The following is an 18,377-nucleotide window of genomic DNA, read 5'->3' on the forward strand; positions in this document are numbered from 1 at the left end:
AATTGAGAGAAGAAAGTATTTTCCAGCTGGTGTAAGATGGCGAAGCATGCGGTTATGGATGTTATCAGGGCCAGGGGAGGTGTCAGGAGATGTGTCTAATGCTGCCTCGAACTCCTCGGATGTGAACGGTGCATTGTAGTTTTCAGTGTTGAGAGATATAAAGTTCAGTGTTCGTTTTTCCGCAGTATCCTTGATTTTTAGAAATTCCGGGTCATAATTGTTTGAGCTGCTTATCTGTGAAAATGATCTAGCGAATATTTCAGCAACTTCTATGGGACTGGTGGTCGTTCGTCCATTGCTCACAAGACCTGGAATTACAGAACTACGTTTCCCCATTATTCGACGGACTTTGTTCCATACGGTGTTAGCTGGGACGTTGTTTTTCAATGAATTGACGTAGTTTGTCCAGGACGTCTTCTTAGCATCGCACACGGTGCGACGAGCTTTGGCTCGAAAACGTTTAAAATGGACAAAATTTTCTTGGGTCGGATGGCGCTCAAATTCGCGTAAAGCACGTTTGCGGTCACGGATAGCATCTCTGCAGGCGTCAGTCCACCAGGGGACAGAGAAGCGCTTTGGCCTGCAGGACGACCGGGGGATAGATAATTCCGCTGACTTTATAACCACATTTGAGAAATAATCTACTACGGAGTCCACACTTTCATGTCCGGTATCGTCGAATGATATGGACTCCGAAAATCCGACCCAGTCCGCCTTTTTAATAACCCAGTTTGGAGAGCGAGATTCCGCAGGACGTAAAGCGGACATACGCATTCGAATGGGGTAGTAGTCACTACCATGAAGATCATGAATAACTGGCCATTCGAAATGCGTGGACAAAACTGGGCTACAAATGGAGATGTCTATCATGGAGAAAGTACCATAAGCCGAGGATAGATATGTTGCTTCCCCGGAATTTAGGGTAATCAGATTAAGACGGGTACATACCTCTGCTATTTTATTTCCTCTGTCATCATCAGAATTAGAGCCCCAAGAGTGGTGAGATGCATTAAAATCACCGACTAACAAATATGGACTCGGTACCTGCGACAGAATGTGTTCCACGTCATTAACTGTGTAAGGTATATCAGGTGGCATATAGACACAAGCTATAGAGAACTGGACGCTAGATAAAGATATTCTAGCTGCTATACATTGATGAGGAGTGTTAATATTGATGATGGAGGAAAAGTTACTTTGACGGAGTAGGATGGCACACCCTCCATTGGCCCGAATACCGGCCAGATGATCGTACCGGTAAATAATGTATCCTGAAATATTCAGGGAATGTTCGGGTCGGAGGTGTGTCTCCTGAAGACATAAAATAGCAGCGTTCTCATGATAGATCAATTGTTGTAGTTCTGTATATCTGCTGCGTACACCGTTCACATTCCACTGTACAATATCTGTCATCGCGAGGAGCTAAATCATGATGGTGGCTTCACAGGCGATCTTCTCTTTTTATCTTTTCTATGGATTGATGCCTTTGTCTGCGACTGCTTAATCTTGGACTGTGGCGACTCACTTGCAGATCGTCGCACTCCTGATCGTGATCTTAATCGAGGATGTGATCGATAGCGTGATCTCGATCCGCCACCCGAATTAGGAGCGCGACGTTCCGGTGTTCTACCAGGCCTAGAATCTTTCTCTGCTGTCACGGCAGCGATCTTTCTAGGTACGTAAGGCCCAACGAGTTAGATACTATAGAGAGGACAAAGATCTCAGAAAGTTGAAGACAATTGAACATTGGTCCGCCATGTTTCGGTTAGTCAAAACAAAGGGGCGTGGTTCGGATGTTGTAGGAAATGACTGTGATGAAGTTAGTATTATTGTGAATTGAGTTACATATTAAGACTATGTTAATAAGTAAAAAGTAAAATACACACAAAACTTTACGTTTTATAACAGCTGTAGGCCTATGTTTTATTAGTTTCACTAAATATAGCCCAGATATTAAATGACAAGCTATACTCGATGCAACCAAAGCAAAGCACCTAAAGACGGATGAGTTTAATCGGCAGAAGAAAAATAAATAATTTTTTGACTTCGTCACAAATTTAATTACCTTACAGCTAATCTAACCTAATATGAAATCATGTAATTCAGTGCTCACCAGGTGATTTCAAGAGAGACGACGTATGTAACTAATAGGAGTAAAATATAGGAAAGGTAGTGGCGAAAATTAAAAAAAAATATATCCAGTAATTAAGTTATTGAGAAAAATTCATTTGAAATTGGAATTAACACAGAGAACTTTTGAAAACTGAAATTATTAAAACTACAAATAATCTCTTAGCATGCAACATAATAATTAAAGAATGACACTAATAGAAAGTTACTCATGATCATAACTCACCACATTTATTGAAACGATAAGATATTTACGATTAACATTGTTATCAGAAACAACAGGAGCCACAGCTAGCTACACTTCTTTTCGCGTGATGGAGACATCGTGTAATCTAATATAATTTGAAACAAGCATAGATCTCACACGTGTCTCGCAACTAAGCAGAGGCTTTTGCAGAATAAAATTGTTCTTACATTATTTTGAACAATAATGACAAATTGTGTGTGATGCAAGTGCTAACTTTCCTCCTTGGTAACAAAAAGAGCCCTAACGCATTAATAAAAAGATAATTGGAGTAGGCCCTATAAACACAATAAATACTAAACTCTTGATGGTACAAACTTATTAATACAGATATTTCGCTTATGCTCAGTCCGTCTTATCTTATAATTCTCTGCGGCAATGGTACCTGTAATGAGAGGGTTTAATTATCCAGCAACGAATATTATGATTTACGGTACATTTCATTTAAATCCGAGGGAATGAGACATTTTTGGAAATTTTAAAGTCTTAATTATTACTTTTTCATTTATAAATCAGCTTTTTACAAAACCTATAGCGAAATGTTTAAATTAAATATTGATGTATGTGAAAAATATAATACATGTACCAACTCGTTACAGTGTACCTTTGATAAGCACTCCTTGCGGAGGCTGGTGGTACTAAAGACGCCATGTTTTTTAGGGAACGATCCATAGTACTGTTGGCCTCCGCAGTGAGCGCTGATCAGAGGTCTTTAGCCTCTCTATAGTATCTAACTCGTTGGTAAGGCCTGATATCCAGCCCACACGAGTCGTCTGACTCAGCAGTCTGTGTCGCAGAGTCAACGTATGTCTGGGTCGCGGTCTCAATTCGCTTCCCAGGTATACTTGCGAGAGGTGGCGTCTGCGTGGATGCATCAATTCCCTCTGTTGCCTTCTGCAATACTGAGGAATAAGATTTTTCTGTCGCCTTTTTTTGTTGGTCTAAAATACGCTTACGCGCCTCGAAAAAAGTAATAATTTCTCGGACTCGGAGCTCTTGGATATTCTTCTCTACCAAATACTTCGGGCAATTTTTGGAATCAGAAGCGTGGTCCCCAGAATAATTCACACAGTGCTCGGCGCCGGCACATGGGGATTCCCCATGGTCAAAACCGCCGCACTTTGCACAGATGATGTTGTTATTGCAACGTTTTTGCGTATGTCCGAACCGTTGGCTCCTAAAGCACCGCATTGGGTTCGGCACATACGCACGCACAGGGACACGCTCGTACCCGACAAAGATATATTCTGACAAGAGAGACGTCTCAAAGATCAGAAAGACTGTGCTCAGGGGTTCAGTCCGTCCGTCCCGCTTATGCAGTAAACGGTAAGCCTTGGACACGAACTGTTCTGCCAGCTCTAATTGGATCTCTTCATCAGACATACCATCTAGAGAATCCGTATGCACAACTCCTCGCGTGGTGTTCAGCGAGGAGTGTCGCTCAACTTTGATGGGGTAGGATCCCAGCAACTTCGCTCTTAACAGTGTCTCACTCTGTTTTGTAGATGCAGTCTCAACAAGGAGACTGCTGTTGCGGAGTCGAGTTGCATTTCTGACCTTGCCATCGAGTCCATCAAGCGTGCGTCTCACGTAAAATGGACTAATGTTTTTCATAGTTTTTTCGGTCCCATCCAACGTGATACTGATAAACTTTGGAGGCGGCACGTTAATTGTTACCTTCTCAGGGTCCAATTCCATTGCAGTTTTCGTCTTATTACCTTCAGTTGTACTGTCTTTTACTATTTTCATCTTCTTTTGTTGTTGTTTTTCTGGAGGAGAAGAGGAGCGCGAAGACATTTTGAACTGGCCCCCCCTGCGGAACCGTCGGCGTCAGCCTGCCACCGGGGGGGGGGCGAAGAAAAAGACACCTAAAAAATTCTTCTCGGTCTGTGCCGGCTATGAGAACCCCCCACAGCCCGATCCCAAGCAACCCACCTCACGCAAGTTACCCTTCAAACTGGACATTACACACCTAATGGCAAGTTTTACACCAGAGGCGTGTCGCAGTTTTATGCCCCTACCACGGGAATAACCGCCCGTGGCTCCCCACTCTACACTGAATACAAGTGCCAGACCACTCGGCTAACTCCGACCCACCTCCTAAAGCCAGAGCAATCCGAGACCGCACGCAGCTTCAGGAGACTTGTGGTTGATTACACTGCAACACCCATAAGTCAGTGGTAACACATTGGGGCGATATATTCGCCCCAACGAGCAGAGTCGGTCACCAGGACGTTTAAATCACCCCGGTCCCCATTGGGGCTCTACGTGAGTGTACTTGACATCTGGTCCGGGCTCGGCACCTAAACTTGCATATAGGGGCAGTATGAAGGGTCCACTATTGCTTCGTTGCTGGGCGCCCTGTCGGGCCGCACAAGTTGGAAGTCACGCTCAAAACCTTGGGACAGGACCACGGAGGTAGGAAAGATCCCCAATGGAGAGACGGGAGTTGTAAGCCTAAGATACTTGACCTAATAATGTATATAAAAACTAGAAGAGGAAGAAGAATGTAACCTAACAAGGCATCCTTAACAAATCAATCCCGTCATTATGGCGGACGTGGCAAAACAAACAGCGGGGATGGAGAGGTGAAAATGGCTGTGATGATGTGGTGAGCGTTCCGCATGCAAAGGTGGCCGGCGAGGAGAAATACAGCGATGAAAAAGATGAGAGAATGAAAAGGGCTGGGTGGTGATAAGGCGATTAATGTCCGAAAAGAAAAGCACGAGAGCCACCATTGCATCCCCCAGTCACCAACTTGGCGGAACCCACCTGACTGGGAATTTACTGTATCTAAAGAATGAAAACGTTTATGATTTGTGATGATAGGCCACTCTAAACCATCTTGCTTTCTGAGATTAGAGATGTAGAAAGAGGTTTCTTTAACTCAGGCGGAAATTTAACTCATGATAAAGCATCCATGTCAATTGGAATGTTAGATGCATGATTGATTACTCAAAGTGCTTTAAAAAACTTATAATCGACCAGAATTAGTCTCAATCATAAAAGACTTTGGCGAAGTCTCCACACACTTTTTTTATATTTCATACCTAGAAAAGAAGAAAATGGAGCAACAATTGAGCCATTCAGAGCAAAAGTGGTGTAAGTCAAAATTGAGTAATGAGGTTTAAAGTAATAATTCTGTAAAATACAGCGCAAAGTAGCAATTAATATGTCCTTCTTGCTAGCCACTGACTACTAATAGTTTAAATAGGCTAAAATGAATATTAATTGCTACTTTGAATTGTATTTTACAGAATGTTTACTTTAACCCTCATTACCCATTTTTGAGTTACACCACTTCTGCTCTGAACGGCTCAATTATTACAGCTGAAGAAACAGGAAGAAGAAAAAACAAAAAGATGAAAGACGAAAGTAAATTACAAATAAAAAAGAGGAAACAAAGGATTGAAGAGCTAAAAATAGGCTTGGATAGACTGTGGTGATACACTAAAAACAAGTAACAAGCTTTTAGCAGGAGCTCAGTTTAAGTTGCAAAAGGCTCCGAACAGAAATCATCTTGCAGAAGCAAAGATTGCTCATGCAGTGCTACTAGGAATGAAATTCAAAAAGAAGAGGATAAGCTAATGTGTAAAAGAGCATGTCATATAAAAAATAATTTAGATAAAAAACATCATCTTATTACTGATTTTATAAAAAAAAAGTGAATGTCTTTCTGTTTTTTGTCATAGTAAACAAAGTGCTGTCTGTTCTTTGTATATATTTACGGTAGTTTTACTTTTTCATGTATTTTCAATAAATATACACTTAAAGTGATTTGTTTTTAATCTTACCTATTAATGCCATAATATTAATAATAAAAATTATGATGTGGGTGGATCAGATAGCTATAAGGTTTGATGTGGAGGCCATTAATAAAAATATTTAAAATGCAATTTGTCATTTACTTTTTTAATGAAAGTTAAGATACTTTTCGGTTACTTCACAACTTTCGTGATTGTACTACTGAGTTTCATCTCTAGTATAAGCTGTGCAACATATGCAGATGGTACAGTACAGTCTTATTTACTTATTTACAAATGGCTTTTAAAGAACCCGGAGGTTCATTGCTGCCCCTACATAAACCCACCATCGGTCCCTATTCTGAGCATCATATTCCACCTCCCTCAAATCCATTTTTAATATTAACCTCCCTGGTGCATGCAAATTGCATGCAGAATGGAAAAGAAATGTTCGACTTGAGTGCCACTACTTTCTAAGAGGCATCCGAATTGTGTGTCATCACATAAACAGGTATAAACAAATTTAAAGTGTCCGCCGAGTTAGCTCTGTGGTAGCATGTCTGCCTCCAAATTAGGCAGCCTGGGTTCGATTCCCAGCGGAGTGAGAAATCTTTCTTGTGAAATTTCTACCTCGGGACTATGAGAGATGTTGGTGCACAACTTCTAATCACTAAATTGTGCACCAATATGCCTGAGTTAAATCCCAAATCTCTCCGCAGTGCATATGAAGGGAAGGCATATGTCACTGTTGATAGTGATTTGCCCATTGGATGGGGACATTAAGCCTGGCGGCCCCCTTGGGTGCTTTTCGACAGGATTAGGCTACGTGCCAGCACCAGGTTTCCCCTTTCCCCTTCCTCACCTTCATCATCATCCTCACCCATTCCCTACATTGCATTTACATGAACACTTAACATACATTCATCCTAGTACACGACATAACTCTTCACAGATACACATCATGTATTACTTGGCCTGCAAATGTGGTGTGCAATTTGAAAATGAGTCACAGTCCTGCCAGCTATCCGCAGTATGCAGAACCCGAATCACGCAAAGTGAAGCAGGTAGGCATTAGACACATACACAAATTTAAAGTTATGCAACATTTCCCTTTCAGTTTTTTACGCTTAAGAATGATATCTACAGCTTCACGATTATAAAAAAAAAACAACAAATCGATGGCTAAGAAGTGTTATCTCGTATCTACAAAATGGTCATTTAATTTAAATACACTAGACGAGACTGTTGTACCTTTAACATAGTGTACCTTTGAACATTTTTTGTATCTAATTTTTGCTGCTACCTAGAGGACTCAAACTGAAGTAGATTGTAGAGAAAGCCGCTAAGTAGCTCTGGTCATAATTTCATTTTGATTTTTTGCAAAGTGTGAGTTTTGTGGGGGTGGGGAAACAATTTTTTTAGTACCAAAAGTAAACATTTCGTTCATTGTTATATGTTTCCTAACATGAGACCAAATTGTAATTGTGAAAATCAGTCAAGTATGGTGTGTTCCCTACCATTTGGTGAGTAATGATTAAAGCCCGGATTTCTAAGCACAATCGAATAGTAAAATAAGCAAGCAAATAAGCACGAAAATGGTGAAAATAATCAAAAACGAATACAAGGAAACAATAAAATAAGCACGAAAAATGGTGAAAATAAGCACCAAAATAAGCAAAAAAGAATACACGGAAATATGATAAATTATTTGTTTCGTAGAACTCTTACCTTATTGACAAGGAAGGTCATCCTGAGATTTTCCTGTATGAAGCTCCTGCGTCTGTCAGTGAAGAATGATTTGTAAAGTGAAAATGTTCTTTCAACGTCGCATGACATCACAGGTGCATATGAAAAGCACCACGGTTCATCGGTAAATTCCACTTCAATATCTGTTTCTTCACTAGAAAGCTTTTCAGAATTTTGACACAGTGTTTTGTAACCGGAACTTTTCTGTAATAGCTACCTGATATCGAATGCAATTTTCGCAACCCCATGTGTTTCTGAAGATAATGTCACTGAAATTTTGTCTGTCAGAGAAAGTGAATGTTCCAAGGAATTATTTCGAGCTTCGAACTGCTTTAATATTTCGGGTATTTTGGAGAAATGGTTATGGATGTACTGAATCTTTTCTTGGATGCAGTTTTTAGCAAAACATTCGTGGGCTGTGGCAATGCTGATTGCATCTTCTGCATTTAGGGAATTCAAAACATTTTCACTTCACTGAAATATTTCACGTAGTATGACACAGCCTGTAACCACGCACTCCATCGAGTTAAGACTGGCTGAGAAGGTAAAGACAAATTTGGAAGAAGTTCACGAAATTTTTTAATTCTAATCTGTAACTTTACAAACACTTTCTTCACGCTGGAAACAAGAAGATCCGCGTCTTTATACTGGCTTCTAACATTTCAGCGACACAGTGTAAACCGTGAGCAAGGCACGTCAAGTGAACTAATTTAGGGTAAAGAACTTTTAATCCAGCTACCGCTTTAACAATATATGGAGCAGCATCACTGAGAAATAACAATACAATGTCATACCGAACCCCTTCTGGCCACAAGAAAAGTAAGGAGTCGTTGAAAAATTTTGCAACAGTAGAATTATTTACGCCTACTCGGTCAAGTATTTGTATATTAAGAAGAAATTATCTGCTGTCTGCTTTCATAGTACCAACTACAGCACTACATGTACGCACTGTCCTGATGCATCTGTGGTTTCATCAATAGAAATCCATATGTTTTCGTGCTTCAGTTTATCCCGAATATTACAAATTACTTCTTGAAAACACTGTGGCATATAGTTTTTGCGCAATGTGGATTCGTCCGGTACCCTTTTGTTTGTGTATTTTTCTAAAAAATACCCGAAGCTGCACATTATTCAATTTCCACAATGGGATGGCGGAACCCATTAATGCTAAACATTAGTCTTTGAAAAATGTATCACTAGAACTCGACTGTTCACCTACATTGCTTTTAGTCAGTTGCTGTTTAACCTAGATTTATTTTTACACCTCTTCTTATGCCGCGTTGTATTAATATGCTGCACAATGTCATATTTTTTCTTCGCAGAACCACTCTTTTCACACACCAAACAAAATAAGACACTGCCATCCTCACTGAAAATATTACTTTCAGACTTATTTGAGCATTTGCGTAAGAATGCTGAATGAGAGGTTTTTGTGGGTGGCATTCCTCAACTACAACAGCGAGCAATCACAACGTTGCTTACGAGATTATACTTGGAACATGTCCTATGGTACAAGATGCTTTGTGTTCAAAGGTACAGAGGGTGCACGTTTAAGCAAAAATGGCTGCCTAAACTAGAGATTCGAATAAATCGTACTGCTGTATAATCTCGTAAGAAACGAATCACACACACCTTACTGAAACAACTCTTGCTACACAACTTGCACACACACTGCAGCTTGGAACTCGGGGATTCACCATCCATGCACATGACATCATTCCGATAACGTGATAAGTGCGATAACCGATTGACCTGCCTAGTCGCAGAAGCTTAGCGGAAAATCCCAAGGTTCTCTCCTAATTAGAACTACGCAGTATTATTTCACAACATCCTGGGTCATACCCTAGCATTGCTTTCTTATGCATTCGACTTTTTATTAGCTATTAAAAAAAGGGAATCAGTGTGTGGAGTGAAATATGCACTTTTAAAATTACAGTTTTTGGTAAAATATGCTGTTTTAATTAATAATCGTAAAATAAGTAAGCGAAAACGTTTTCCTGCGAAATAAGTATTTATAAGCACTACGGTAACAAACATAGTTAAAACTGCTAAAGACTTTGCCACACAGAATGCGGACTACCGCAGTGAGCATGATGTTGCAGAAAAACGCAGCAGACTGCAATCAGAGACGTCACACACATGTATAGCGATATACTAGTGCGTGCGGACGGTACGAAATCTAAGATAACCTATGAACTATGATAACAACATTGAGTGCATTCTGTGCAGTTTCTATTTCGAGTGGCTATTGTGTATCTATCTATTTACAATGAATTCTCCTTCTGACGAAGAGGAAATGCTTGCACTTTTCACTGTTATGAGAAAATGTAGAAAGAGGAAATGAATTCACAACATCAATAAGAAACGAGAACAACTTGGCGAATATCACAGACTGTGCCAGGAATTGGAGTCTTTTGAAGATAGGTTTTTTATTTATTTTCGAATGTCTGGCGAATGCTTCGAAACTTTGCATCAATTACTGGAATCGAAGATTTCAAAATTTACAACAAACTGGAGGCGATATCTGCAAGAGAAAGGCTACTGGTAGCCATTTGTCTAAGGTAGGTTCACCAAAGTAATTTAAATTTACATTTATTTTAAACATTTATGCCTACTTGATATTATAATTATGATATATTTATTTCTACAACTCTTATTTGGTAATGGGTCGCCACCACATTATAATGAGATATATAATTTTACTAAAAAAAATGGCATATAAATAGCCTATAAGTCCTACAGTATACAGTATAAGGATTGTGCAACGTAAACATGAGCATTCTGTGTAAACGAAATTATTAACAGGAAACGAAATGATTAACAGTCAGTTTATTGATGATGTTGACCTAAATATTCAGAAATGTACTCCACTTTCATTAAGATCCTTCGCAGTGCTGTATTCTTGGGTGACGTGTGTAGGTCGGGGTCCAGTGCGTTTGGATAGTTGACGGCTGGAGTGGAATGTTGAGCGACTGAAGAAGAACTTTGTATGTCGAGGAACATAAATGGTAGTGCAGTTCCCACAGAACTGGTAGAATGATTACTATTATAATCATTATACACTGTGTTCTGATCTGAACCAACTGAGCTGCTAGATGGAGATTGTGAATTTTGCTCTTCTATTTCTCTTAGTTCGGCCTGACCAAATAGGTTAGCCAAAGTCATTTTCACGATGGCCTGACTTCTTGCAGAGAAGCTTTTGAATGTTCGAGCGTAGCTCGAAAAAAGATTATCTATTTCGTCGTAATCACGTTTGGAGCTGTTCTTCTTTTCGACGTCTTCACTGGATTCTTATTTTTTACCTTTTTCGGGGCTGGCAGTGTTTCTGACGAAGGGAATGGTGCATCTCTGACAATACTTTCATCAGTAGGCTCAGTGACATTGGGTGATTGAGTTTCCACAGTCAGGGTTTCTGTTGGCGGGGCTTCGGATTCACCAATATCTGATGCTGTTGAATGCGCTGAAGTGAATCATCCAAAAACTATAGGTGGCTGCTCCATGGTCACTTTTTATGTTTATTTGCGGCTGTACCCGTGTACCCTTAACAAACTTTTTGAATTTCATGTAGCAGTCTCTCAGATTTTTCCACTTGTTTTTTACAGTCACCTGCAACAAAATAAAATATTAAAAATGCTTAAAATCGTGTTTTTTAAACTGAAACGTTGTATATTTAAAACAAATCTGATACATTTTTTATTTTAAAACTAACACAGAGATATTTTTATAGACTTTTGTTGTTCTTTTTTTAATTTTTCCAGGCACTTCGCTACTGGTAATTCACACCAAGCTATCACATCTTCTTTCCGAGTTGGGAGTTCAACAGTTTCTAAAATCGAGAAGGAAGTCTGCAGCCCTTGCACCTGCCTAACCCTACAGAAGAAAGCTGGAAACGAGCAGAGATTGGATTCCGAGAAATATGGAATTTCCCTAACTTAATAGGGAGCATTGATGGCAAGCACATAAGATTAAAATGTCCTTCTAAGAGCGGCTCAAATTATTTCTGATACAATTTTTTTTCCATAGTTCTTAACCCCTTTTACAAATTTCTCGTTGTTGATATTGGTAGTTATGGGAGGCACAGTGACAGTGGTATTTTTTAAAATTCCAAGATTTATCGCGAGTTCATTGCTGAAAAAACACTTTTACCTCCTAAACCTTTACCAGAGACAAACATCTCGATCCCTCATGTAGGCGTACTTACTTATTGGTGACGAAGGGTTTGGTTTACATACGTTTTAAATGCGTCCTTTCCAGGGGCGTATATTGAGGGTGTTCAAGGTGTGCGCTGGACACCCTGTAAATTCGGTAATCTCATTTTTTATTTTAAGTTGGTTTACATAATGCAACAATAATTTTAATTTATCACAATTTAAATGCGTGGTAATATCATTGGAAGTTGACGTATAAAGTTCAAGACTAATTTTAATTTATTACCATTTAAATATTTTAAATGCCTGCTGGTTGAATGTGCAAACCATCCCCAGAACGGCTTTCGTTTTATAACGTACGCTCTGCCTGACGAAGTGGGATGAGGTCTGGTCTGCTTGTCCTGTCCGTACAAAAGAACATCCCCTGCTGAGAGTTACTGCTATAATTGTCTGCGTGCGAAAGGTGGCATGGTGGGGATACTCGCTTCTCTCAAGGTCGCAGGTCGTCCTGTGTACAGGCAGCTCAACTTGTCAATTGTAGCGTTACGAAATATTGTGTTTGACGTGTGTGTTTACTGTTTGTGTGAGTGATGTTTACTGTTTGTGTGAGTGAATTTACTGTGTTTAGGTTTTACTAGGGTTCACAGTTGTGTGCCAGCGCAGGTGAACAATTTAAATTACTTGTTTAATGATAATAAGAGTAGACCTACCCCCACCACTTCCGAATTTAGTGCAACAATATAAAATAAAAAGCGAACAATACACTAGACATTTTTCTATTTCACAATATGAAAATGTTGTTATTGTTGTTGTTTTCTAATGCTAGGCGTTTGACAATAAAGTCACTTGACCTCTTGCACTCCAATATTTTTCAAAGATATTATCATGACCAGCCAATGAAGCACAGATTTTGAGGTGTTCCGAATCCATTTCTTGGTTTGAGTTGCACAATGGGGAGTTAGGGGACTGATATATTCCAATTCTATGCAGGTGTTTAGCCAAACAATCATGGCCTGTTGCCAATCTAAATGCAGCTACAGACGATTTTCGTGGTAAATCGGGAATTAACTGTGGATTTTGATGCAGAGAGTTCCATTTTTTCCCTTGGGATTGTGTTATCAAATTTTGTTTGTTGAAGTGTAAGTATGTACAGTGAAACCTGTCTAAAGCGGCCATCTGAAGTTAAATTGTAAAATGGCCGTTTTATCAGGTGGCTGCTTGATTAAGGTTGCGGTTCTTTTATGAATCAGCAAGAAAATACTGAATTTCATTGACTTTTTAGGACTGTGCGCATACAACAATCATGCATAGTAATGTCAGCCTCTTCCATTTTTGCAACTAGCCTTTTCAAAACTCGCTTGCTGTACCTCAGTTTAAATGAGTGGATAATACCTTGATCAAGGGGCTGGAGTTGTGATGTCGTATTTGGGGGAAGAAACACCAACTTCACTGATCACATTGTGATTTTGTCGTTTAATCTTGGAATTGAAATCGCATAGCTAATTCTCAAACAATGATGATGTCATCCAAGTTTTGATGTTGGCAGTCCACTTCGCTCCCAGTAAGCACATGTCAACATTTTTCAAACATCTCGGTTTCAATGATTTCCCTATAATTAAGAGTGTTTCTTTTTCTCCTGCAGCATTACAACAAAGTGCACGGTTATTCTATCTTTTGCCAACTTCCCACTCCCTTTACACTCTTTTTTCTTAAAACTTAAAGTTTTGTTAGGGAGGGCCCTGAAAAGGAAACCTGTTTCGTCAACATTGTAAATGTCTCTGAGTTCATATTCCGCAAGAATTGAAGGCAGTCTATCTTTTCCATTCTTCAATAACATTGGTTGCAATGTCACCTCCTTTACCAGACACAGAACGAAATGCAATGTTATGCCGTTTTCTAAAGCACTCTAACCACCCATTATAGCAACAAAATTTCTTACATTAAGTTCTTTAGCAATTTCAAGAGCTTTCTCTTGAATCATAGGCCCACTTACACCTACTGCAATTTCTTCGCCTTCGCACACTTGAACCATTCGTAAACGAAATCATTCACATTACTAAACACAGATTTTCTCTTCTTTTTTGGCCACCATGCATATTTTCCTCCCATTCTTTTAATATTTCATCTTAATTGTACCGTGTATTTGTGTCCTTCCACATTTGAATATTTCTGCAATTTTTCTCGCAGATGTTACCTTCTCACTTTGTTCAATCATTTTTCGTCTCACCTCTAACCACCACTCTAGATTTATTGTTAGACATGATTTCTCTCTCAAACTAACTTCACAGTTCCTCTGAATCAACTGAATGAAAAGAAGAAAAATTCATAAAAGCTAGTCCAAATAGAAAAAGAGGAAAGAGGAGAAAAAAAATTCGAATGGTTAACTACTGACCTAAAACATACTGTGACATTTTCGATAGAAAACGTCCGTGTTTCAATCCTTTAAAAACGAGTAAGAATTTATAGCTGTGCAGGGTCGGAGTGGAAAGTGACAAAAGAGTCATAAAACAGTAACAAACTAACCCCAAGATATGGAGGTTGTATACTGTTGTACACTTAGCTATTGTACTCGTGATATTGCTCTCTGTTCTCTAACCATCGAAAAAATAGGTCAGACAGTATCCGTGAAAAATTTTTTTGTTCAGTGACTGTTATAGTCAGGTTCCAATCCAAACAGACCCCGGCCGCTGGCCGAAGCATGAGGTGGCCGCTAAATAAAGAGAGAATTTGTATTGATCTTATGGCAAATCCAATTGGTTCCAGAGAAAATTGGCCTTTTGGCCAAGTGGCCATTTAAATGAAGTGACCGCAAAGGCAGGTTTCACTGTAGATTTAATAAATCTCTTCACAGAATAATACGCAAATTTAGTAACAGGTCTGTAAGTAGCACTGCTGCCCTTCTTTGCTAAAGCATCCGCATTCTCGTTTCCCAGGATTCCACAATGGGATGGTATCCATTGGAATACAATTCTTTTATTGAGTGATATTAATTGAGAGAGCATTTTAATTATTTTTGCTGTTTCAGATGAAGGTGTGAGTTTAGAGACAATTGATAGAATAGCTGCTTTGGAGTCTGACAATATAACTGCATTCTTAAATTTATTGATGTGGCATAGAAGATTCCTGAGACATTCACTTATTGCAATGATTTCACCATCAAAACTTGTTGTTCCATATCAAAGTGATCTATAAAGTGAGAAGAAACAGCACGTAACACCTGCACCGGCACCTTGTTCTCTGGAGATCAAGGATCCGTCGGTGTATAAATGAAGCCAGTTTTGTGAAGGGTATCTAATATTAATTGTCTCTAAAGACAATTGTTTCAGTATTTCAGTGTTTACTTCTGATTTCAGTATTTCTTGTGTTAAATTTAGATTATATTCTATATTTAATAGAGTTAAAGGGTTTGGTTTAATTTGTAAGTTTTCTTTTAAATCTCAAACTCATGTACAATGTTTCCTGAAATCAAAATTTTTCGGCAAACAGCGAATTGATACTTTATTTGATGATCAACGAAGAACTCTGATACCAGTAAACACAACGAAGAGGTTAAGAAAAATATGGCCGTACTGATAAGAATCATTGACGCTATTAGTCTTCTGACTAACCAGGAGTTCCCTCTACGGGAACATGACGAATTTGATAGTTCTTTGAACAAACGAAATTGTTTAGAATTTTTGAATGTGTTAAAAAAATATTATTTATTTTTAGAAAACCATCTAAATTCGTCCACAGTGTTTCGAGGAACTTCTCTATTGATTAAAAATGATATCATAAAAGCTATTACTGATGTAGTAAAAGAAGAAATAAAAAATGAAACTCAGTTTCATTTGTAGCTTGATGAAACTTCTCATATTGAGAACAAATCTCAACTATCTACAGTTCTCCACTATGTAAAGGGCAGATTCTTGGGCAGAACAGCAGATGGTTTATTTACTCACGTAGCACGAGTAGTTATCAATTTGAAATTTCTACTAAACTCGTGGGTCAGACATACGATGGAGCTTTTACATCAAGACTTTGCCATACTGTAAAAGAATACTGATCTGAACTTTGTGAGTTTTCGAAAATATTAAACATTCTGGTAAATGGGATAGTGAGACAATCATAAAATCACGTGATTTTCTAGCTTTCCTTCAACAGTTTGACACTATATTTCTATTGGAAGTATTTTCGATGTTGCTTACTTATACAGATATATTATACAATCTTTTGATATTCTTTACTGTAGCAGGAAAGTAATTGACATAAAAAATAAGCTCCAATATGATAGGGACGATTCTTATTCATTAGTTTGGAACAATACAATTTCAAATAAGGACGAAACCTGTCTGGTGAAAACAAAGCGGCTCTGTCCAGATAAAGCAGAACAAGAAAATAAGTATCGCCGGCTATATTTGAAAATTATTGATTTCCTAATTCATCAAATTGGTTGTAGATTTTCTCAACTTGATAAATTAGAATATTTTCATTTGTTACAATATCAGCAGTACTGTGAATATAGAAAAACATTTCTCGAACCACTCCTACAGAAACTTTTGGCTCTGTACGGAAATTTATTTGATGGCGTTGGACTGAAGAATGAATTACAGTAAGTGTTCTCTACACTTCACCTGAATTTCATGGAAAGGATGTTCACGAACTTATTAGTTTTATGCATGACAATTTCCTCTCTTCTGGATTTAGTGTATAAACTGGGTAGATTAATACGGACAATTCCTTGTACTACAAGCTCTGTATTAAGCTCTTCTGCATTAAGACGAATCAAGACCTATTTAAGGAGTACTCAAACTCAAGAAAGACGGTAACTTAAGTTTGTCGTCAATCGAAAATGAGTTAGTGCACAAAATGAAGGACAGAGACTTATTTTATAATGCTGTGATTGAGAAGCTCGCATCACAAGAAAGAAGAATACAGCTAATGTTTAAATGAAAGAGGTAGGCCTACGTAATTTGAATTACTAAATCCATGGAAGTGTTGTTAACAATACTAAATTATATATTAAAATTATATATTATATATTAAAATTATATATTATATATTATATAAATTATATATTAAAAATGGCAGTTAATTTTGACCAGATATTTCACCTATAAGAATTGTGTGACTATAGACCAACTATATATTTTTGACAGAACACCCATACTCCAGGTTCAGCATACGCCACTGGTCCTTTCCCCAAATATGCTATTGTAAATGACCCCCCCAAAAAAAAGCAATTTAACAAACGCCTTTCAAGAGTTCTAAGAGCAGTGGCGCATACTGGTTTAAGGGTCTGGGCTACCACTGATCCTATTATTACACAAAATATATTTTTAAATCCCTATAATAAAATTCCTTACCTATTTATATGTGAATTCCAGACGTCTTGATTGGGACGAAAATACTTTGATGACTTCGTCATTGAAATTACAGTTGGGCCGCTTGCGAAGTTTCTGTAGAAATGACTTTTCAATTGACATCAGTGTCAAGCCGGATAAACGTTCTTGTGTATGAGTTGATCTACAGTAGGATTTTATTCCCTTCAACGCAGAAAATGTTCTTTCTACCGATGCTGACGTAGTTGGCATTGTCACAATTAATGTTGCCAATTTGAGGACTTCAGGAATAACTTGGTTCAGCTGGTTTTCATATATGGCAGACAATATTTCATGGATAGGTTTGTTCGAAAAATCAAAGACTTCTGCTGAATATATTACACTTAATTCATTTTTCAAACGTACTTGATCAAAGTGACTGTTATAGGACTGAAATAATTTGTTTAGTGCCTCATTCGGGAAGTTTTCTCTATAAGCAGAAAATTTTTGAGAATCTAGAAGATGTGTGAACTGAAGATTTCCATAATCAGAAAATCTGTCAGTAATTTCCATGTGCATACGATCTAGTATGCTGTAGTACAGCTGCCTGTATTTCAATTCATCATCTCCTTTTCTTCGCTTTAATGGTGGTTCCATTGTATTGTCTGAAGAATTTTCATTTTCCATATTACTCCATATGGACGGAAACCCACTACGTCTGAACTCGGATATAGTATGTTTTAACTTTGATACCTCTTGCAAGCAGTATGCTATGTCTAGACTTTTTGTCTGAAGAATATTGTAGAGCACATCTGTATGTGCGAACACTCTAGCATAGACTTCAAGAAGAAATATATTCTGAAACTGTGTGAAAAAATACAAATATCCTTGAGCCTGCACAATTACATCATAATCCCAGTTTTCTTCAGAGTCATTACAAATGATATTTTCAAAGAAAGCAGTCAGTTGTTCTCTGTATTCCTTTACTGTATTTACAAGCCGAGATGTAAAATTCCATCTAGTTGGTGCTACTTTTGGGAGTTTCTTTTTCATAAATTCTTGAGTT

General features: G+C 38.3%; 1 long non-coding RNA gene across 1 annotated transcript in view; it reads right to left on the bottom strand.

The window, feature by feature from the left end:
- Nucleotides 1-9,547, bottom strand: part of LOC138705793 (uncharacterized) — a 112,548-nt gene extending 103,001 nt beyond the window's left edge. The window contains exon 1 of the long non-coding RNA XR_011333785.1: nucleotides 7,846-9,547. This is a non-coding gene — a long non-coding RNA (uncharacterized lncRNA). The remainder of the gene's footprint in view (nucleotides 1-7,845) is intronic.
- Between the last annotated feature and the right edge of the window lie 8,830 nt (nucleotides 9,548-18,377).

Source organism: Periplaneta americana, chromosome 9 (genome assembly GCF_040183065.1).
Source record: "Periplaneta americana isolate PAMFEO1 chromosome 9, P.americana_PAMFEO1_priV1, whole genome shotgun sequence".
NCBI classification, from domain to species: Eukaryota; Metazoa; Arthropoda; class Insecta; order Blattodea; family Blattidae; genus Periplaneta; species Periplaneta americana.